Raw genomic sequence first — 21,427 nt, forward strand, 5'->3', positions numbered from 1 at the left:
GCTGCCAGGGCAGAGCAAGGGCTTACCAAGCCCTGAGACACGAGGGGTGGGAAAGAGGGGGTAAATGCCTCCACTGGCACTGGAACTACCCGCTTCTGTCCCTTCCCCTGCTAGGACAATGCGCTCCCCCTCCCTGGGATCTTCCTCCCTGCAGGACCACCACCCCTCTGCCCAGAATTTGGCCTTGCCCTGTGCCAAATTCTGGGCAGAGAGCCCCTGAGGGCAGGTAGACATCCCAACTTGGCTTGGGGGAAAGCTTCGGCTCCAAGCTGTGCCAGCATCCTGAAGGATGCCGTAGGGCATTGCATCTGCAGCAGGAGGGCTGTGACAGCATGCCCCAGACTGATGACCTCCAGAAGTGGAGTGTGCCTGTGTTATCTCCATCCCCGCTGACAGCCCAGTCCCTGTCTCTTAAAGCTTGTTCAAACCAGCCCTTTTTCTCCTCGGGGCTGGGATAACATCTCTGCACAGAGCCGAAGGCCCTCCTGCCTCCACAGAACCGCACCAGGAAAAGCAGGTAATTAAATTCAGGCCCTCGCTTCCCCAGCAAGCAGGTGCAGTGAGACAGCAGTCCTGCAGAGACTTTTTTCGGGGCAGGGGAGAGAAATTCCAGTCTTGATCTTCCCCATAGCAGCTGCCAGTATGTGGCTGCTGAGCCAGGGACCTGCTCCCCCCATCCAGCCATGCCTCGCTGGCTTATAATTTCCAATCCTATCAGAAACAAAACTGCTGCTGCTTAATGCTTCATTACAGGCTATTATGTGTCTCCTGCACTGCCCAAGAGAGCAGCAAGGAGGGCTCTGACTCTATTTAATAACTGTTTCATGGTTCCTAATTGACAGATAAAAACTCAACTAACTCAGTTTCATCGAACATAATCCATGGGCAGGAGCGGCAGTGCCCTTCTGGAGCCCGGGCAGCAGCGCGAGTTTTGATCCATTATTTTGATATGGGAAATCCATAACGCACTGATCTGCCATCGCAATGACGGGTTTACGCCTCACTTTTTCCTCTGTTGGTTTTGGCTTTTACAACCTTGGGGGAAGCCGCTGGGGAAGGCTTTGGGGAAGGGTAGCTGGGGCAGCTGGAAGAAGTGAGATGGTGGCTGGTGCTTCATTTCGGGGGTCTATTTCTGCAGGGGTCTGCAGCACCCCTGGCATGGTGCTTTGCAGTGAGGGTTTGTTGGAAAGTAAGTGAGGAACATGTAAAGAATAAAGTTCAAAGGGTCAATTAAGAAGAAACAAAAGAAAACCCAAGGATATCCTGGTAAAACCGGATCTTCCAGCATGTGATATTTAACCATGGAGAAAATTAAGCCTTAAAAGGAAGAACGACCCTGAATTCATGACCTGAAAAGCATGGTTTTGGGGTCTGCGACCACCAGAAGACCCCCACGTGAAAAACTGAGCATGCGTTATGCTGAATCATCGTTATGTAAGCTACTAATTAACATAGTCCCGCCTAGTAGTTTGAAAACCTATGCATATGGAAAGGTATACTGTATAAATGAACCTGGATCTGTGTAAACCAGTATGCACGTTAGGCGGAAGGATCCCCCATGCATCCAGTGCTGCAATAAAGAGAATGCCTGCTTCTTAATGCTACATTGGTGTTAAGAGGTTTATTCCCGATTTTGGTGACAGGTCGGCTTTGCAGTATGTCCCCGTGGGGCTCTGTCTCTGTTTGCCTCAGGGCCGTGCCTCATGCTGGCAGGTCCCCAGCCCCGGGACTGTCACCCTGTGGCTCTCAGGCTGAGCCACACTTGTACCCAGGGAAGATCCGCCAAGCCTTTCAGCTCTGGTAGGAAAGCACCCGTACTTGCTCAGATGAAACAGGAAGGGATTTATTATTGTAAATTTGGAGATGTCGGGAAACCAGGGCGTTTCTTTGTACACTGCGTGGTTAGCAGGATCTCATCAGTGCCTGGGGGTTTCCCCTGCCCCTTTCTGCTGGCATAGGTGACCAAGTGACCCAGACTTCTTCCATGCTCTGCGATGAGAAACACCAGCCATACAAACCCCTGCTCTCCCTGGGGATGCACACGTAATCGCACAGCCAAAAATGCAGGGCCAGGATGTGCAAATAGTAACAAGGAGTGTTACAGAGGCAGGACTCAAAAGCCACGCGCCGGACCTGAAACCTGCTATTCAACCCAAACACTTGGGGATTTGCTTTATCAGTTCCCATGTGGGGCTGCCACTTGAAAAAAGTTTTTGGAAATGAGATTTTTCAGGGCTTTCTCCTCCCATCACAGTGGCTGGAAATTTAAATACCATCTGGGAGTCTCGCAGATATTTATGACCACCAGAGGGGTTGAATTGTACCCGGGCTAGAAGCAGAGCCACTTCCAGGCAGCATGGGCAGAGGTGGAGTTACAAAGGAGAAGAAGTGTCAAGGGCCCATAGCTCTGTGCAGAGCAAAGCAAATCTGACTGCAGCTGAAAGCATCCTGGGAGGATGAGAGGTTATTGGTAGCAAGCACTTCAGGAATAACATGGAAGATATTGATTTAAATAAAAATCACCATAACAGCAGCTCTAACAGGACCCTGTGGGTCACTTGGAGGAGAATCAGAGGCAGCAGAGCTCCAGCGCTGGCACACTTGGAGCATTTCTTAGCTGCAAATATCATGCTGGAGAGAGCCAGGACTGCTGCCCATGCTCCGGAGCAGACCAGGAACAGGGACAGGAGTGCAGGTGCTGTGCCGGGATGTGCACCATGCACCGGGGAGCCTAAAGGGCATCGCTGCAGCGAGGTTAGAGGCTCAACCTGCCGTGACCCGCAAGGGCATGCCGGACCATTTGTAGCACTGCCAGGAGTCACAGTGCTGGAAGATGGATATCCATGGTCTCAGCCAGTCGCAGGGCCACTATGGAGGTCAGATTCCCATGGTGTGAGTCAGCTGCATTCCTCCCCGGGGTCAGTGAACTCTGCCAGGTTTTGGCGGCCTCGGCTGTCTCTGGCCTCGACACTTGCGGTGATTAACTGCTCTGAGGATGCTCTATTTGAGTAGACAAAGCATAGGCTAAGGGGCTCCAGCCGGCTGGGGACAGCTTCAGCTGCTCATCCATGGGAGAGAAGAGCAGTTTCTTGGCCACCCTTCATACCAAGAGTCCTTTTATAAATGGGATGTGAAGGAGTGATAAAATGCTACCAGCTATCTCTGTGGACAGCTAATCCATTGCTATGGATTTGTTAGGGAATCCAGCAGACCCATACGGTTCCTTGTAGCTGGCTGTAACTCTCATGCCATTGTACAGCCAGCTGCAACACCAACTGCTCTCATCATGATATGGAGCCTTGTTGTGCCGTGCTATTGGCAAATGAGGACATGATGCAAGATAATAGCCAAGCCATCGAGATAAAATGAGTCTCAGCACGAAACAGAAGAGTTTCTCCACTCCAGGGATTTTTCTGCTTGAAGTTTTTGTTTGTGCTTTTCTCTAAATGAGTGTTTCCTCCCGATCGCTGTGCTTCCATGGGAATTGGGCATTTTGCAGAGGAAACCTCCTGTGCCCTTCAGCTTTCCCATCAAATATGATGGGCAGACCATCTGCAGGACCTGCAGCACAGACAGCACGGGCCGTGCCAAGGTGGCTTCGTATTACCAGACCTCTGTCACCCAGCCCCTTCCTGCTTGAGGGAATTTAAACCACCTGGAGCAGCTCCCTCTGCAAGTACATGGCCTCCCTGGGGCCAGCCAGCAGCCTGGCACTTGCATTGAGCAGTGTGTCGAGTGCAAGGCTCAACCCAGCGCATTCATGCATTACAGTGGGTGAATGGAGATATTGATTCAGCCTGGATCCTGCCCACTGGGTCGTCTCAGGAGTATTACAGACCTGATCAGCATCAGCTGCTCCCTGAGGACCAGAGAAGATGGGCAAACCCACCCATTTGGTATAGCTGCTGGGAGTGGGCAGATGCCGGGAGCTGTTGCTGGAGCTCCCCAGTGCTTTGTGCGGGGTTTCTGCTCCATGGTACCGCAGTCTCCGCTTGCACTCAGGCTCTGCACAGAGACAGTAATTCGGGTTTAACATCCCCATAAATGATGTGCATGGTTTTTTTTCCAAATCAACATGACCTTCTTGCAGGCGTGGAGCTCCCGGTGCAGTGCTGCTGGCATTTCGTAGCCTTCCAGCAGCACCCCAGTGCCTGCAGCCCCCTCAAGGTGCTCATTTCAACTTCAGAAACCACAGATGGGGAAAAACCAACAGAGATGCTGCACAAGCAGCCAAAATCCAGCTGTCTGGGGCTGCACAAGCCCTGCTGTCAGTGAGTCCCAGCTGGCAGTACCATGAGCCTGGGGTCAGGCAGCATCCGCAGCGGGGATAAGGATATTTCCAGCTCTCTTAGAGGCCAGTTTATAATGCTGGGATACTCTCCAGCCAAACCACTTGGGTTCAGATTTCCACTAACCCACCTCATTTCCTTGTTTGTTTTAATCTCCCAGCAAAAATGAAACCATCAGCTGCTTTGACCAGCTCCTTGCCTGGAATTAAATGACTAACTCCTAACCACTGGTGGTCTTGGGCTGGCTTGTCCCAGAGAGAGGGTGATAGAGAGTAAAACTGCAACCAGGGAGCTGCAGCCAAACAAGCAGCCTTGTCCCTGGGCACTGCGAGGTGACTGACCCCAATGTCCTTGCACCATGGGCAGAAGCAGGTGTGTGCATCCCCTGCAGCATCCCTCTGATGTGGGATGTGAGGGAGATGAGGGGGACCACTGCCGCCACCTGTCCTGCTGCATGGCCCCTGCCAGGGCACTGCCCTGAATGAATCCCTCTTTGAAGGGCAGCAGAGCTGCCAGGAAAACATTCAGCCCTGATTTAAAGACTTCCAGTGGCAGGGAATCCACTGGAGCCTTTGGCGAGCTCTTCCAGGGTTTAATTACTTGCGTGTTTAAAATGTTCACCTTTTTTCTTGGTTGAATCTGCACAGTTTTGGCTGTGTCCGCTTGGGTTCATGCTGGCAGATGGAGGGCTGGGTCAAGCACACCATCCACACTGCTGAGCCACAGCCATCCTGGCTTTGCACATCGTACCCACTCTGGGCGATGAAGGCATTTAATGGGCATCATGTTTGCAAAGTTAAGGGCCTTTCTAGTGCAAGTGCATTGGCTACACTCCCTGTACAGCCTTGAAAATGCTGCAGACAGTCGTGTATCCCATGTAGAGGAAAGGCTCGAATGCCAGCTGGTGATTTGCCTTCCCCAGGTGCCCGTCTGTCCCCATTGAGTACAGCAAGAGTGGAGACAACCTGCTTGGCCCGGCCACCTCCCTTCCAGGTGGTTAAAGATTAATAAAGGCAGCCCTGAGAGCATCAGCCCAGCCCTTTGGAGAGGTGAATCCATCCAGCTCTCCATGGCCTTCCTGCAAAGCCTCTCTCCCTGGGCTTGGCTCCCATCGGGCTGTCCTCTGATCCCATCAGCGTCTCTCCTGACATGGGGCTCAGGGACAGCAGGATCTGCCCCGCACACCTCCATCACCGGGGGAAAGGCACCTGGAGGGGATCGCTGGGTTGGATGAGCATGAGCTTGTGGATGTTTGAGCAGAAACAGGTTCTGAGCCAAAGCGGTCAACGCGGGGGTGTTTCATTAAAGCCACGTAGGGAAAGGGGCTCTGCAGCTGCAGGCAGCTGCAGGCAAGGTCCTGGTGATTGCCTAGGCATGACCCCCTCAGGAACACCATTAGCACACACACACACACCCCCCCCCCCCCATATAACACCATCACCACTAATGCCTCCTGATTAAGAGCAGCGCGGGGTCTCTAACAGCCTTGTTATCCCAATAGCCTCCCGGCAGCCGCTCCAGCACTGGGCACAGCCTGGCCCCTGCGCATCAGTGCACAAGAGCTGAGCCTACGACTCAAGTTTTCTAAATCCAGCCCCGTTTCGTGCCTTGAGAGGCATCCCGCATCTTGGGAGGCATTTGGCCATGCTGGGGACAACATCCCCATCTTGGGGCTAAATCCCCAGCTCAGGCAGAGCCTTTCTCCCGTCTCCAGCTCTTTGGGATTTTGGGTGGCTTTCCTTACCGAGGTCTATTGGCAGAGTTACTTTTAATAGCACGTACATGACATGGAGCAGGATAGACCACTCCGTCTCTGGCCAGCACGTTATAAATCTCAGCAAAAAAGAAATGCAAAGGGCCAGGAGAGTGGGGGGTAAAAAAAAGCAGAAGGAAGAGACCATTTTCCCAGAGCCTGAAGCAGTCAGGGGTGGGGAGCTGGAAAGGCAAGGTCATGAGGCTTGCTGGGGCAGAGTGTGCAGTTGATTATACTGGAAATGAGTTTCTGTTTATTGCAAGCTATAGTGGGGAAACCACGAAGTGAACATAAAACAAAATGGGAAGGGTGTGGGGAAAGTCAGAGGAGGGGGAGCAGACAAACTCCAGAAGTCATGTCCAGTAATAAATCAAGCTGGGATCTGTCCTGGGATACAGGACCCAGAACATCTGCTTGGGCTGCAGGGAAGCCGGGTGAGTGAGGAGGTCTCTCCCAGCCCTGCCTGGGGCTGAGTGGGGGGATGGGGGCTCAGGTAGCTCAGCCACCTGTGGGTGCCGAGCCCAGTGATGCCCATGTGCAGGCAGAGGTGGACCAAGCACCCTGGTTCACCGGGACACACGGGGAGATGCACATGGGGCTGAGGGATTTAGCAGGCAGCCTCAGTCAGCCCCTCCATCCTTGGTGGCCATGCCTTGGCTGCTCTGTGCCTCCATTTCCTTGGCTGTAAGGTGGCACAGAGCGCTTTTCTCCGATTTATCACTTCTCCCGAGCTTTGCGGCAAATACCGAATGGGAAGGCAACTCCTGCAGCATTGCAGAGCCAGGGCATGGCATAGGTGCCACCAGGCAGGGAGGTCCCCTGCCCTCTCCCGGGGCAGCGGGAATTAGTGTGTTAACGAGGCTGATGGTGAAATCAGAGACAAATCTCCCCCGGATAACACCACCGGGGCCAGCATCACATCCATTCTTTGTACAGGCTTTGAAGGTATTAAGTGCTAAGGATTTTGGTTTGACATCTGAATCCAGCTGCATTGTTGTGAGAAGCCCTTGCAGATTATTGATCTAGACCAACCTTTCATAAGTAATCTATTGCCATGGGTTTAGTGCTTCGGAAGGGGTGATGGACGTTTGTTTTGCAGATTTAAGCATTCCCCTCCTTTTCTTCCTTTTCCCCTTCCTTGGAAAATGGATCCTATTAACTGCTGCAGATGATACAGCACATGCCAATACATTTGCAACCCATTTGGCTCACAGCGAGGGCTGCGTTCAATCTACAAACTTCCCCAAGTAAAGTATCAGGATGGGGAGGAGAGACAAAGACCATGCGTCTGCCCTCTGGGTCCTTGCCCAATTCTTGTCTTTCCAGCCCATATTAGTGCAGAAAGCAGGAGACACAGCCACCAAGATGCGTGTGTGAGCTATGACCTCAAGTCATTTGCATTTCATTATGCCAGGCCGTGACTGAGCTACTCTGCCATAATGCTGTGGGTGCTGCTGCAGGAACTGCTCTTGAAAAATGCCTGTGAACAACTTCTTTGGCACAGGACAGGTACCAAGCTGTGCCTCCAGCACCTTTCTGTTGCAGAAAAACCCCAAATCCTCCGGTACTGGATCCTGGGCAGGTTCAACCCCATGTCACCACTGGAAAGGTCAGAAACTTTGTCAGCATCACAGCACTTCTCCACTTACTCCAGGCATGCTGCCTTGCTTCCCATGCTGCCGGTGGCATGTACGCCATGGGATAGACCTAGCTGCATTGGCATTAACCCAGCCAGAGCTGCTTTTTCCACTCCAGGAGAGGATGGCAAGGTATTTGGGTAAATCCAGGACTGCCCTGCCCTGTCTTTTTTTCCAGCTTTTTTTGCAGCTCTCATCTGCAGCCGAGCCCCTGCTCTCAGACCTGTCCCTGCTGCTCACCTCATCTCAGAAGGATGCTGAGCCGCCTGCGTGCATCGAGGGGAGAGTTGTCCCCGTTGCAGGAGGCATTTGCAGTGCACAGAGCAGCAGTGTGCTCCCGGTCCATGACAGGATAGTGGGGCTTATGTGAGCCAGGACACCACAGCATCCTTCTGCCGCTGGCAAGGTCTGGACCATAGGGCTGGCTCTTCCCCTGCAATTTTCTGTGCAACGCTTCAGAAAGTGCAACAAAATCCTTCAGTGACTCTAATAATGTTTCCTTCCAAAGCTCTTGGGTATTTCCCCCCTGTCCCTGTGAAGTCATGCTTCAGGTCTGCTGAAATCCTATCAAATACCTCCTGAAATCCCCTGGAGCTCCTACAACAGTTTATTGAGAGTCCAGGACTGTTTGACCTTGGAGGGGGAGAGAAAGGCAGGGGAAGAAAGAGCAGCCCTGAGCTTCCCTGCCAAACTCCTTGCTCCTGTGCTGATCCTCTTGCAGAGACCACGACCCAGCCAGGAGTCAGCCTCAGCCATCAGTGGGGCATCTGGGCACCATGCCCTCCTCTCCACTCTGCCCCAGGCCTCCTCTTGAGGGTCTCCTGCTGCGCTGGGCAGTACCGCTGTGTGTGCAGTGTGGTGCCTCCCCAAAAAAGCAGCAGTGCCCCAGTCACCTGTGCCTGGTGCCCATCCCAGTATCATGCCTCCCTCGCCTTGCCCAAAAGAGATTTGAGGACCTCTTGGTGACAGCTCAGTCCCCAGCTCTGGTTCTTGGCGTTTGTGGGAGGGTTGCCTACCCCGGGGGAGGTCTGTGCCAAGGGGTCCTGCCAGCCCTCAGGAAATAATTAAAATATTTATAACAATATTATTTATAACAATAACTGCTTGTTATTTGTTCTTTGTTGGAAGAAAATCGGAGGATGCATGAGAAGCTGCTGTCCTCTGCGGGGAGAGACAGGCTGTGCCGAACACCCGGGTTATTGCTGCCAGGGCAGGGGTGGCAACGATGCTGCTCTCACCACTGACTTGGTGCTGATGCAGTCAGAAAAAGTGCGTTTGCTTCTGGGGGTCTCATTATTAAAAGGCTATCGATAAATTACAGGGACTTCAGAGGAAAACAGATTAAAGGATTAGAAGATAGCGTATGACCTAAAGGGGAGATTAAGGGAACTTAGTGAGGTGCTCACTGCAGAGCAGAGCCGGGGGAAGTGGGGAGAGAAGAAAATGAAAACAACCTTGCAAAGATTTTACAGGTGATGATTAGAGCAGGTGAAAACAGTCACCAGGACTAACTGAATCAGTTAGTGCTTCATGCTTCGTTTTGCAAATTGCGGGCTCTCACGCGGGTGGGAAGGGGCTCCCTGAGCCCCTCGAGCCACCCTCACTGCCTTGGCTGTGCACCCCGGGGGCATCCCACAGGGTTTGCTCACTGCCGCTTGTGGGGATTTAAGCGTCAAGCCAGGATTTGAGGAAGACAAGCATCATTTTTTTAAAGCAAAGAGCCTTTTTTAGCACAGTTTCTTTACAGAAGGGTGGAATAATGGGACCTCCCTTGAAGTCATCTGAGTTAAGGATGCAGCTATTATTTCTAAATGTAGCAAAGTCTGGGGTTGTGTGTCTTATATCATCCCAAGGATCTCATTGCCATAAGATAAGAATGAGGCCAGGGCCTAATTCAGGCCTGAGGATAAAAAAAAAGACATTGATAAGGAGAGCAAGTACAGCCGGGTTCGTAACAGGAAGACTTTTAAGTAAGGAAGAGGATTTAGGAACGGGGATGAAGCAGCTCTTTCAGGATATGAGCTAGCCTGGAAGCTCTGGGAAGAAGCAGGGGAGATGCTCTTCCTGGGACAGGTTGTCCCTTCCTGCATCCTCTGAAGAAGCCGCCAACATTTCCATTTTAATTTTTTCCCTGTTCCCTGAAGCTGGCAGAGCTGAAGCCGCTTTCCTGCCTGGCTCCGCTGGATGCTCGGCAGGGCAGTGGAGTGAGAAATGGGGGAGAAATGGAAGAGCTGGGTCTGTGTCGAGCAATGATGTTAGCTGAGCTGGTACATCAGCCCACCCCTTCCAGAAATGCCACACTCTCCCCTGGCTTTTGTACCCCTGAAGGATGCCCTTCAGGTGAGCTGCAAAGGCTGATGCTCTGAAGATGGGCTCCCTCCTCCTTCCTGCCTCTGCCCAATGGTACCAGCAGCACAGGGGAGGATTTAGGCTTGAGCTGGGGACCCTCCTTCTGTTAGTGACGTGCCTGATTGGTGTTTTCTCAAAGCCAGGGAGTGGGCAGCTAAGGGCTGGTGTGGAGACCTCATTTCCCAGGACAAATTAAGCATCTTCCCTGATGCATGTTGTTAAAGGGATGGCAGCATCCCTGAGCAGCCTGACCAGTGCCACCAGCCAGAGACACCCCTGGCCCCAGGGTGTTCGTCTCAACCCCGTCTCTACCAGAGTCCCATGCTGTGATTTTCCAGGATGTATTATGCAGAAGGACATGTGGGATGGGACAGGTGGCTTTGCTAGACATGCCAGGGAGGCTGGCTGCCACTGTGGGGACTCACATGGATTCGGGGTGGGAACAGGCATGGAAAGAAGCCATATGAGGCTCCTTCTGGTCATATGTGAGCTCTCTATAGCCAACTCTGGCATCTCTTGGGGGACCTCTGGCTCCAGCCCAGCCATTTTCGTGAAGTGCCTGCAGTTGGTTTCCCAGCGGGACTGCACCAATGACACGCAGTTGGGTGAAGCACTCGGAGCCGCAGGGGCCGGGGCTCTTGCAGACAAAGGACTGCATGGTCCCCGGGGTTGAGGGACAGGCATGGGCTGCAGATCAGCCCCACGGGGCGGCATAGCATCACACCGGGAGAGCAGCAGCATGGGGCAGAGGGGCAGTCCTGAGGATGTGAGTTGGTAGCCAGGGGATGCTGAGACTGTCACCTTAAACCATGTATATATGTGTATATATTTTGGAATAAAATAGAAATAGTATAGGAGTTATTAGTAGCTAAGAAGGGATCACAGTTAGGAGTAGAAACTAGCATACGATAATATGAGAATTGTAGAATCTTCAAGGGATAATGCTCAAGCCAGATAAGAGGGTACGGGCACTGCATACTTCACTAAGAAGCATACATTTCTCCTCAAAGAATGCGAAGCTGAAAGGACCCTTTCAAGTCCTCCTGACTACATATACTGCAGTCAAGCTGGATGGAGTAGAGCCGTGGATTCATCACACTCGGATTAAGAAAGGACTCCCACTGGAGAAGTGGACTGTGGAGAAACAGAATGAAAGCCCTTTATGACTGAAATTTAAAAGGGACAATTCATGAATTGTACTTGGGATCAGGGTATTGCTTATGTGGATTTAGATTGTACACTAGGCATATTCTTATTTGTAGTCACTGTAATCTCGTTTATGATTTTGATGGAGACATGGAGGCCAAAATTCTAATTATCCTAATGATGTTAGTAGGAATTGAAGGATTAGAAGACAATTTGATCCTGAAATTGATTCAGGGATTTGGTAAACTACAAAATACTACGGGCATTACCACTTGCCTCCCAATTCCACATTCTAGTAAAAATCCAATAGAATGGGGAATCCTCACTCTAAGAGATCTTCCCTTGGTAAATTGGAGTCAAATAATTAATCAACAAACCAAGATTCCGATGAGAGAAATTATAACTTGGACAGTAACAAATGAAAAGTGTAATGGGACTCTTGCATCGTTACCAAATGGAGAATCTTTGTGTTGGTCAATCAATAGTAACCATGTAAGAAACACAGTTTCCAATTTGGTTAACCAACAACAAGGAAAATATATGTATAAGACAAACTGGAAAAAGCCAATGGCAGACAAATGGAGGTATATGAACCTTAGTTCATGGTGTTTTGAATGGATAGGACAAATTGGAAGCACTAAAAATCAATATAAAGATATTATTACGAATCCCAAAGAAGGAGAGTACATCCCTAAATGGAACTGTACTCAAGTATTCAACTGCTCTCATATGGGAATCTTGAAAAACATAACTGGGGTAGAAAAGGCATTGCGAATTGGGCGTCAGTGTTGAAATTTAATTGTAGAACAACATGTAGCACAGAGACAAGTCCAATGCCACACAGAAACTATTCCATCTCCAGGATATACTGTATGGGTCTTAAGTGACGGAACTTGGACAAACAGACTTCATTTCGATATCCTGAATCACCAAATTACCTTAGGAGTGTTAACATTGTGTCCATTGTGGAAAAAGAATCCCATTACCTGTCACTTATGGGGAAAACTCAAAAGAGAATTAAAAATGGATCCATGGCATGGCCCATCAACAGCTACGAAGGTCGGGTGGGCCATGGAATCAATGTTAGCCCCCGGAATAATGGCTTATGAGAACCAAGTACTGTTTGCAAATCTAACGTGGCAGATGAGTAGTTTGGAGAATGCAACTAAGCAGGGGTTACTTGTAATAAATAAACAGGTGCAAGCAAACAGTGAAATGACCTTACAAAATCATTTAGCCTTAGATCTGTTATTGGCCAAAGAAAAGGGACTATGCGGATATTTGAAATTGGATAAGGAGCATTGTTGTGTTCACATTCCCAATGTGACTGAAGACCTAAATAAACAGATTGACCAAATTAAGAGAGTGGCAAAGGGAACCCGAGAGTTACAGGAAAGCGTGGAAAATAACTGGATAATAAAAATTCTGCAAAGTGTGGGTGGATGATCTCTTACAGGATGGTTAGCCAGTTTAGCCCAGGGTTTGATTCTTACAGTGATTGCAATAATAATCATCATAATGATAACTAACTCTATGAAACAGGCAATACTGAAGACTGTCTTTGTCGGAAACATGCTACTAGCCACAGATGTTGGAAGTCTCAAATGAAATATTTCAAACTTCCAAAGGGGGGAATTGTCACCTTAAACCATGTATATATGTGTATATATTTTGGAATAAAATAGAAATAGTATAGGAGTTATTAGTAGCTAAGAAGGGATCACAGTTAGGAGTAGAAACTAGCATACGATAATATGAGAATTGTAGAATCTTCAAGGGATAATGCTCAAGCCAGATAAGAGGGTACGGGCACTGCATACTTCACTAAGAAGCATACATTTCTCCTCAAAGAATGCGAAGCTGAAACACTTCAAGGACCAATAACGGGAACATCCTCCTACAGGGAAAGTCGTAAAGATAAAGGGACGCCACAACAACCATGAAAACAACAGGAATCACAGTAACTAGGGGAAAGGTAAAGGCGGCAGGGGGAGATTGCGACCACCAACCCAATTGGGGGACAAAAGGACTACCCCCCCAGCTCCTTGTGAGCATGCACAGTGAATTAAAATCACACTGTCGCTTTAAATCGAAGCAGAGAAAATACGGACCAATGGAAGAAGAGGATGCTTAGTCAGTCTAATGATTATGTATTAGATAGGTGTGGTGTGTTAACTTTCATGTATAAATACTGAAGAGAATTACAGTAGGTGTGCTCGATTTGTGGAAATATTCCACCTTGCACCCTGCACAGAATAAAACAGTCTCCTCTCTAAACATACTTTGTGTGTTTCAGGAGTTATTTTATAAAACAGGCAACAAGACTGCACCAGCAAACCCAGATGTGATCCAGATGGCCAAACGCGGGGTTGGCTCTAGGATGAGTGAACAGCTCCGCTGCCTGCGCACACGTCCAGTGTGCGGGTGGGTACCTGCATGTGGACACCCACTTTCAGGTGCCCTGTTCCCACTGGATCTGAGGTGGAGCAGCTGGTGCAGGCTGGCAGGGGGCTGTGAGCTGTGCCTTGTGAGGGGATGGGAGCACAGCCTGCAGCGTTTCCTCTAGCAAAACATGTGGGAGAAAAGAGGACAGGGTGGTTTTCCATAAATTCTGAAGGAAAGGAGCTATTCCTGACAGCAGGCAGGGATGCTCTCTCTCTCTGGCTAGCAGCTGACCTCCTGGAGGAAATTTCCAGGGCTCTGCACAGATTTGGGCTCCAGGGCTGTGCATTGTTCACAGCTGGTGTGGACTGAGACCGGGCATGGCAGAAACTCAACACTTCAGAGCAGTTTTGGGCTACTGATCCCCAAGCCTTTTATCAGGGGGTACCAAGGGAGACAGCTACTCCTCTCCGGAGATCAGGGCTGCCATGTGCTCCCACGTGCACCGACCACAAGCTCCTTGGGGTAAGGAGCAGCTTCTGGGGGACCTGTGCGGGTGCTAGGAAGCATTTTCCCCGTGCATCGTCTTTGCACAGTGCATCCAGCCCCATGTTGAGGACAGGGGTCCCCTGGAAGCAGAAACTATTTTGGCAGGGACTGGAAAACCCCATGCAATTCATGCCCCGCATCCTTCCCGGCCGTTTTAGAGGGGTTAGGGTCAGCATTTAGGTGGGAGCTGCAGGGGCATCAAGCTCTGCTCCCCAAACCCCAGTCATGGAAAGCCCCACAGCTGTGCTCAGAAAGCAAGGAGCACATCAGCTCCCTGCTCTCTGCGAGGGCAGAGAGCCCCTGCCCCTTCCCCGCCTGCTGGGCACGGCAGCCTGGCACCCCGGGATGTTCCAGCCCTGAGCCACAGGCAGGGACACGCTCTCCATCCCCAGAGCCACCCTTAGCCCCGTTTGCCAGCACCTTCCCCTGGGAGCTATGTAGTCCCTTGCCCCATGCCGCTCTTCAGGTCTCCAGGAGCTGGACAGAGGCCTGGCAGGCTCTGTCCCAGAGCAGCCAGTAACGAGGTTTGGTCATTACTGCCCGGGGCTATGTGCGAACCAGTGACCTGGCTCTGAAATAGTTTATGTTACATGCAAATCCCCTCGCAGAGGTGTTGGGGGAGGAAAGCCAGCCTCGGTGTGAACTCCTTGGGCTGGAGAGCAAACCCTAGCACTGCAAAGGGCTTCCTGTGCCTGACACACTCTCTGTGCTGCCGTGTCCTGCCTTGCTGGTATACCCAGCATTGGCCCCTTGCAGGTGTACCGCACCAAGCACCGCGGGCCCCGGCTTCGCTCCAGGCCTGGTGGTGCTACCGTTATACACAAAACAATAATCAGCTGCTGTAATGAGGACGCAGAGTAGCTGAGCTGGCTTCCCTGCTGTTATGCCGGCTCCAAGTAGAAACAGCTGCATTTGGTTTGGTTAAATGTTTTATTTACTCCCAATTATCCCAGATAACAGATTTGCTTTCTTTTGTTCAATATTTAATACTGTTTCAGAGCAAAGCTGCTCTTTGGTTTCCGATGGAGGGTGGGGGGGTTAGGAGGGAGCTGTGAGGGAGGGTCTCAAGCGAAGGATGGAGGTGCCCAGCATCCCTGCTGCACATCGGTCCCTAAGGCACCCATCCCAGCATCCCAGCCCGTGGGGACAAGGTCACCTGCAGGAGCACAATTGGGTTTGGGGTGCCAGTATGCCAGGTGGGATCTCTGAAGACCCACATGGGCATCGCCTTGGGGCAGCAATGGTGCTCAGCACCGGCACTGCTGGAGGGAGTTTGCTCTGCAGCGGGGAGCGAGGGGTCTGTCATGGATGAGGGATGCCCGACGGCTTCACCTGCCTAACTCACCTTTCCACAGCATCCCCGCACCTCGGGGAGCATCTCTGGAGGGGGCTACCGTGCCAGACGGCTACCCCACCCCATGCCACAGTTGCCAGAAACCTCTCCTTCTCTTGCTCTTTCCTCTCACTGCTTAACCAGGCTTGCTTGCTAATTTTTGAAGGCTTGAGAGCTGTCAGGTTTGAAAAGCGCCTCTGCTGTGCCACGAATAGCACAGCCTCATGCAGGATGAAGCAAACTCCAGTGAGTCTGTTATCATGTGGTCCTGCTGCGAGGCAGCTTTTAGGGCTAGGAACTTGCACCACGATTTGCACTTAAAGCGGGACTCTGAGCTCTCTCTTCTCTATGAGTAATGCCTCACCCAAAAATTTACAGCCCTGCCTCTCGACACACACGCTGAACTTTCTGCAAGGGAAATGAGAAAATCCATAGCTTGGTTTACGAGCCCTAATCAGTGTAAAACAGGGCTTTTAATAAATTTATATTTTACTGAGTCCACCCTGTTCTCTGGCACCTTCTAGGGAATAAATTCTTGCTCTTTGAGGCTGGGGAACTGGCTCCTAGATGTCAGTGGGGCCAGGGGACTTTGGTTACAGCCACAGGTGTCCCTGGCCCATTTTGGGAGCTCCCAGGGAGATGCTGCAGTGTGAGGGTGTCGGGACCGGGCTAGGCACTGGCTGAATGTGGGCATCTCTGGTGTTCAGCTGGAATGGCTCGCACTCCAGAGGGATCTGTCTTTGATGCCTAATTTCATGTCCCCCTGAAAATGTCCCTTGCTAAGGTTGGGGTGGCTTAGACTGACTGGGAGAGAGCTAAAGTGTCTCGGAGAGGGGTTAAACCCTGTCCCCCATTACTTGCCCCAGGTCACCCAGGAGGTTGGTGAGGGATGAGCCCGTCTCGCCCTGTGCCCCTGCACCCCTGTGCTCTCTAATTCTCTCTCACATGAATTTTGCCGCATTAATTTAAAAAAAACCTTGCTTAATCCTTCTTGAAGAAACGGTGGTTATGAACATGATGTTCCCAGAGTGCAGCCTGTGCTCCCAAGCACAATGCAGGGGAGCATCGCCTGCCTCCGTACCACCCCACTGCTGTCCTCTGCACCCCTCCTCATCCTCACCCTTATCCAAGAACAGCCTGGATGTGGGGTAACAGAGACAAATTGGAGCTTCACCTCCCTCCCTTTCTCCAGCAACAAGACACAGCCGCATCCTGACAGCTGGGGCAGTGGAAGGGACAATCCCCGGCTGTAGCCGTGCTGCCGCTCCAGCACAGGTGGTGCATGGCAGGCGGATGCTCCCCTGATCTGCCAGGCAGTAGAGATATGGTTTATTCACCATTGTTTTCTTTGTTGTTTCCTACCAGCCTGTTGTACAGACAATTTTAGAAAAGCAGCGTTAGATAAATAATACATCGTGCTTGCAGCCAGTGTGCGTGTAACAAAAGCATCTGCATAGGTGCATGCGCAGACGTGTAGGGCGTGCTGCTCTTGTGCACGTGTGCCCGCGTGCTCGGGGCTGGCATCTCACGCCTGGATGGGTCCCTGTTGTGCCCTCCAGCCTCTGCAGCTTTGCTTTTGGTCACTTGGGTGCTTTTTTACTTATTGGCACATACCCACCGCCTGCAAGGTCATGGCTGTGGTGCAAAAAAAGTCAGCAGATGAGGATGTGGAGGGGTTTCACATCACATTAGGCACAAGCAGGAGATGGGGCAGTGATCTTGCCATGGGCACTGGGGAGAGGCAGGGATGCTAACAGTGGGAGTCCAGCAGCAGAGCAGCATTGGTGCTGGGGTTGTCCCCCAGCGTGGGGCAGTGCAGGGGTCCTGCATGTACCCAGTGGGCTGTGTCATGGCTGTAGCTCTAGCACGAGCACACACTGCTGTCATGGGCCCTGGAGGCTTTGCTGGCCCAAGGCCGGGATGAGGAGTTATGCAGGTGACCCTGCGAGCACACTGTAAGATCAGTATCCCCCAGCAGCCCAGCGGCTGCATGTGCCCCAAGTGCACCAGAAGAAATATCTCCTACAGAAGTGTTTGAGAGGCCTCTTAAAACTTTTATTGGTACTATTTTTTGTATCCCTCCACCTGTGGAGCAAGGCATCTTTAGTACGTTCAGCCCTCAGCAGGAGAGGAAAATTATAACTGATTCCTTTCAGAAACCTCTAAAAGTGACCTAAAATAACTTTTCTATATATAAAAAGGCCACAATCTTAATATCTGTTATCTCATGACCTAGTAGGGCTAGGAAAAGCTATTGTAGATGATAATTTTTAGTGGTTTCTAAAATGGATTGGTCACACTTTTCCCCTGCACAGTGGGACTCGGGGTACAAGGATGACTGGGCTTTAGAGATGGGGAGGGAGACAAAAATCTGTGTCTGTGCCGATGCATCCAGGGCTGCTTTCATCCTTGAGGGCAGCTCATTGTGCTCTCCCCAGCTGAGCAGAGATGCTGGAGCTGGTCAAGCGACAGCTATTTCCAACAAGATGGAGAGACAATGGTCAAATGGATGAAAAGCCGGGGGCACCACATGGTGGGAAAGCCAACCCCATCCCTGCCACCAGTCTTCTGCGGGGTCTGCAGAGACAATGACGATGACCCTGGCACCAGTTTTTGCTGCCTGCTGCAGACCCGAATTTTGCTGGAGCATCGCACGGCTTGCAAGCAGTGTGCCCAGGCAGGATGTGCCCAGCTCTGGTGCAGCCTTTCATCCCATTGCCCCAAGCTTTTGCAGCAAGGCTGGTTGCAGCCCAAACCATTGGGAAGCCACCATGGACGGGCATTAAACATGCCAGGTTTGCAGAGAGGACGTCAGCAGAGCATGTGGGAGAAGTGTCTTCCTGCGAGGTTAGCGAGGTTAATAGACAGATTAGAGAGGGCAGGCACTGTTTGCGGCGAAAGGAAAGGAGCTCTGCCTTGACGGAGTTCAGCAGTTCCACAGGCAACGGGGAAGTAAATATTTGCCAGGATTAGGGAGGCTGTGCACGGCAGCCCTGGGAGAAGTGCCCGTGCAAAGGCAACGTGTTGCTCGGCTTGTTTTTGGGGTTGGGCAGGGACTGAGAGCTGGACATCAGCTGGGGGAGGATGGAGGAGGTTGGAGCTGGACGCCCCACACCCAGAGGCACTGCCCAAAGCCTCAGGGCATAAAAAGCCTTTAATGCTCCTTCAATGGCTTTGTTTTCCTTCGCTGCCTTTCTTGCTCTCTTGATTGGCCCAGCGGTCTGGCCCATCTCCAAAGACAGCATTACGATGCGCCAGATCGATTGGAGCCTGCAATTTTATTTGCTCTCTTTAAGAGCCTTTGATGGGCAGGATAAGCTGTGCCAGCAAGGGCCTTTCGTGGCTGAGGAGGGGAGAGGAACAGGGTTACAAGCCATCATCTTCTGTAGGGAGACGGGGACCCTGCCACCAGCTTGGAGAAGGCACCGTGGCAGGGTGAGCAGGCACAGCCCTCCCGATGCACTGTGGCAGCTGAGAAGGGGCTTTCAGCCCCCTCCCTCATGGTGCCTGGCGGTCATGGTCACCCATGTGGTGTCACAGTTGCGTCCCCGAGTGGCACATCGCACTGGCCCTGCACTCTCCCATGGGGCAGACTTTGTGCCCATCGAGGTGGAGAGTGGGGCAGTTGTGTGACAACCCCCTCCCAGGACTGACAGCACTTTGGAGAGATGGAGGTAGCAGGAGTGTAGGAGACAGGGCAGGTCCCCGTGAGACAGCTTGTCCCTGCCTGGAAAGGGAGAGCGATGGCTGGGGCGAGACAGGCTTCATACAGCAGCATCCCTTCAGCTGCAGTGGGCTGAGGATGCTGCATGGGCACCATGGTGGCAGAGACACAAAGGTCATTTTGACTCCCTTCCCCGGGCTCTCCTTCCACCTCCGGCTTGCTAGGAGGTGGCACCAGAGGCCAAAAGGCAGAAGGTGCCATGGGTGCAGAGGCTAAGGGCGGCATTTGGGGCTCTGATCCCAGTATGGAGGACAGGATCTTCAAGGCATTCGAGGTTGTGAAAACAGGGCACCTTTGAAGGCTGCTGCGGAGTGGGGATGGAAGTGGGAGGCAATTTGGGCAGCCCCCCCTTCTCCCGACAAAGCAAACTGGAGGCACAAGCCTGACCCAGCCTCCTTGGTGGAGGAATCAGCACAGATCACCAAGAGCCAGGTCTAGCATAATAAAGGAGACAATGGAGATAAATTATCCTCAGATGGACTAATTGCAGCTCAGTAGCAGTGCAGCATCCAAAGCCATGTGGGTAGGGCAGAGCCTCCTCGTTGGGCAGGGACCGTGCAGGGATTCAGGGATGCTTGCCAAAGCCTCGGCTGCCTCTACCAGGATTCCCGGCTCGCTCCTGGTGTCGTGTGGGACAGCTGAACGCAAGCGGCCCGAACCCAGCAGCAAGTGGGCGAGAGGCCCATGGCAGCATCCCCAGCATCCTCCCCGCCCCATGCAATATTTCCAGCCCCCAGCCCGGTTTGCTGGGTGCCAGGCGGGTGCTGTTAGCCCACACTGCCACCACGCGGTCGCTCAGACCCCAAAGGCTGTCTCTAAATCCCCTGCACCCCTTCACCTCCCGGTGAGCCTCCAAACCCCTCCTATTGCCCCCTGCAAAGGGCGATGCTGCCCCTCATTCGCTCCCACCTCCCCTGGGAGCAGCTGTGGGGCAGGGAAGGGGTTAAGGAGCCGGCAGGCGAGGAGGAGGAGGATGGACCCGTAAGGGCCTTGTCTCTGGCCTTGCAACTAGATGCTCTGTTTTTTGCTGCAGAGGGTCCACTTGACTAATTTAGCTGGGAGGCTCATTACCCAAGGCTCTGGCCTTCGTCTGCCGGCTGAAGGCTGAAATAGCCATTAGGAGGAACACGCATCACTGACTGGCGCAGCCTCCCCTCCCTGCCGGCCCCCCACTTCCTCTCCCTCTCCCTGCCTCTGCTGCCCTTGGCTCTCTTGCCGTCTGCTTGCTCCCTCTCCAGCCCTGCCCCGGAGGTGCCAGTGTATGTGCAAGCCCCGTGCCTCAGTTTTCCTCTGTGGACTGCAACAGGGTGCTGCAGCTGGAGCTGATGGCACACCCCCCACACCCCCCCGAAAGCTTTTCTAGCAAAACCCATCATTATTTTCTGGCCATGGGCTCTGCTGTGCAATGCCGAGCCAGGATCCCGGCTGTCCACCCCAGGAGCCCATGCTCACAGCAAACCGGCTGGGTTGGCCCTCCCTAGAAGGCATGATAGGGCTGCATTTTCCCATCAGGGTCCTGCTCTGTTCCCAGGCGCTCACGGCTGAGCAGGGGAAAGCCATCCCCGAGCGCATTACACCCTCGAGGCCTGGGCTGCACCTAAGCAGGGCCAAGGAGACCTCCAGGAGACCAGCAGCTCTGCAGGGCTGTGTGCCACGCTGGGGATTTGCACAGATGTGGCTGCAGGGATGTCAGATTTCACATTAATGTCTTAAGGCTTTGGCACCCTCCCAGTGCCGCTGGCTCACCAGTGCAGCGAGGGCACCCTTAGCCAACTTTGCGGCATCCTGTACTGCTCTGGCATGGCACACAGAGGTGTGTTAGGCAGGTCTGCAGGACGTGGGGCTGCACACAGACCTCCCCTTGCACATGGCAACCCCGCAGGGGGAGCGTTTGGGCAGGGCTTCCCTGCACCAACATCAGTATGGGATGGTCCACAGCAAGACACAGTGCATGCATGGTGCTGTGGGACTTGTGATTTGCCCTCGCAGTCCTCAGGGGAAGGAGTTTCCCAGCCTGGGGTGCTCCCTGAAGTCTTGCATTGCTGCATCCTGGTTTGCATCTCATTTTTGGTGAGAGCCATGGGGAAGGCATCTGCCTCAGAGACAGGGAGGAGAGCAGTGACCTGTGTGGTGGGGAGCACTGCCAGGACCGCAGTGAGGTGGTGGACAGCAATGTTTGCGCTGAGGTTGCCAGGTCTGCTAAGTTTGTTTCAAAACTCTACTTGGAGAGAAGAGTGTGTCCCAGGACATCCCACGTGGATGCAT

General features: G+C 52.4%; 1 long non-coding RNA gene across 2 annotated transcripts in view; it reads left to right on the forward strand.

Annotated features, from left to right (window-relative positions):
* The window catches only part of LOC140650675 (uncharacterized), a 36,712-nt gene that overhangs the window by 14,567 nt on the left and 718 nt on the right, over positions 1-21,427 (forward strand). Inside the window, exon 3 of one of the 2 annotated variants that reach the window (XR_012042127.1) lies at positions 11,039-13,335. The exons of the other annotated variant lie outside the window; for it this stretch is intronic. This is a non-coding gene — a long non-coding RNA (uncharacterized lncRNA). Of the gene's footprint in view, positions 1-11,038; positions 13,336-21,427 lie in introns of those variants that run through there. 2 annotated transcript variants of the gene reach the window in all.

This window comes from Ciconia boyciana, chromosome 4 (assembly GCF_034638445.1).
Source record: "Ciconia boyciana chromosome 4, ASM3463844v1, whole genome shotgun sequence".
Classification (NCBI taxonomy): domain Eukaryota; kingdom Metazoa; phylum Chordata; class Aves; order Ciconiiformes; family Ciconiidae; genus Ciconia; species Ciconia boyciana.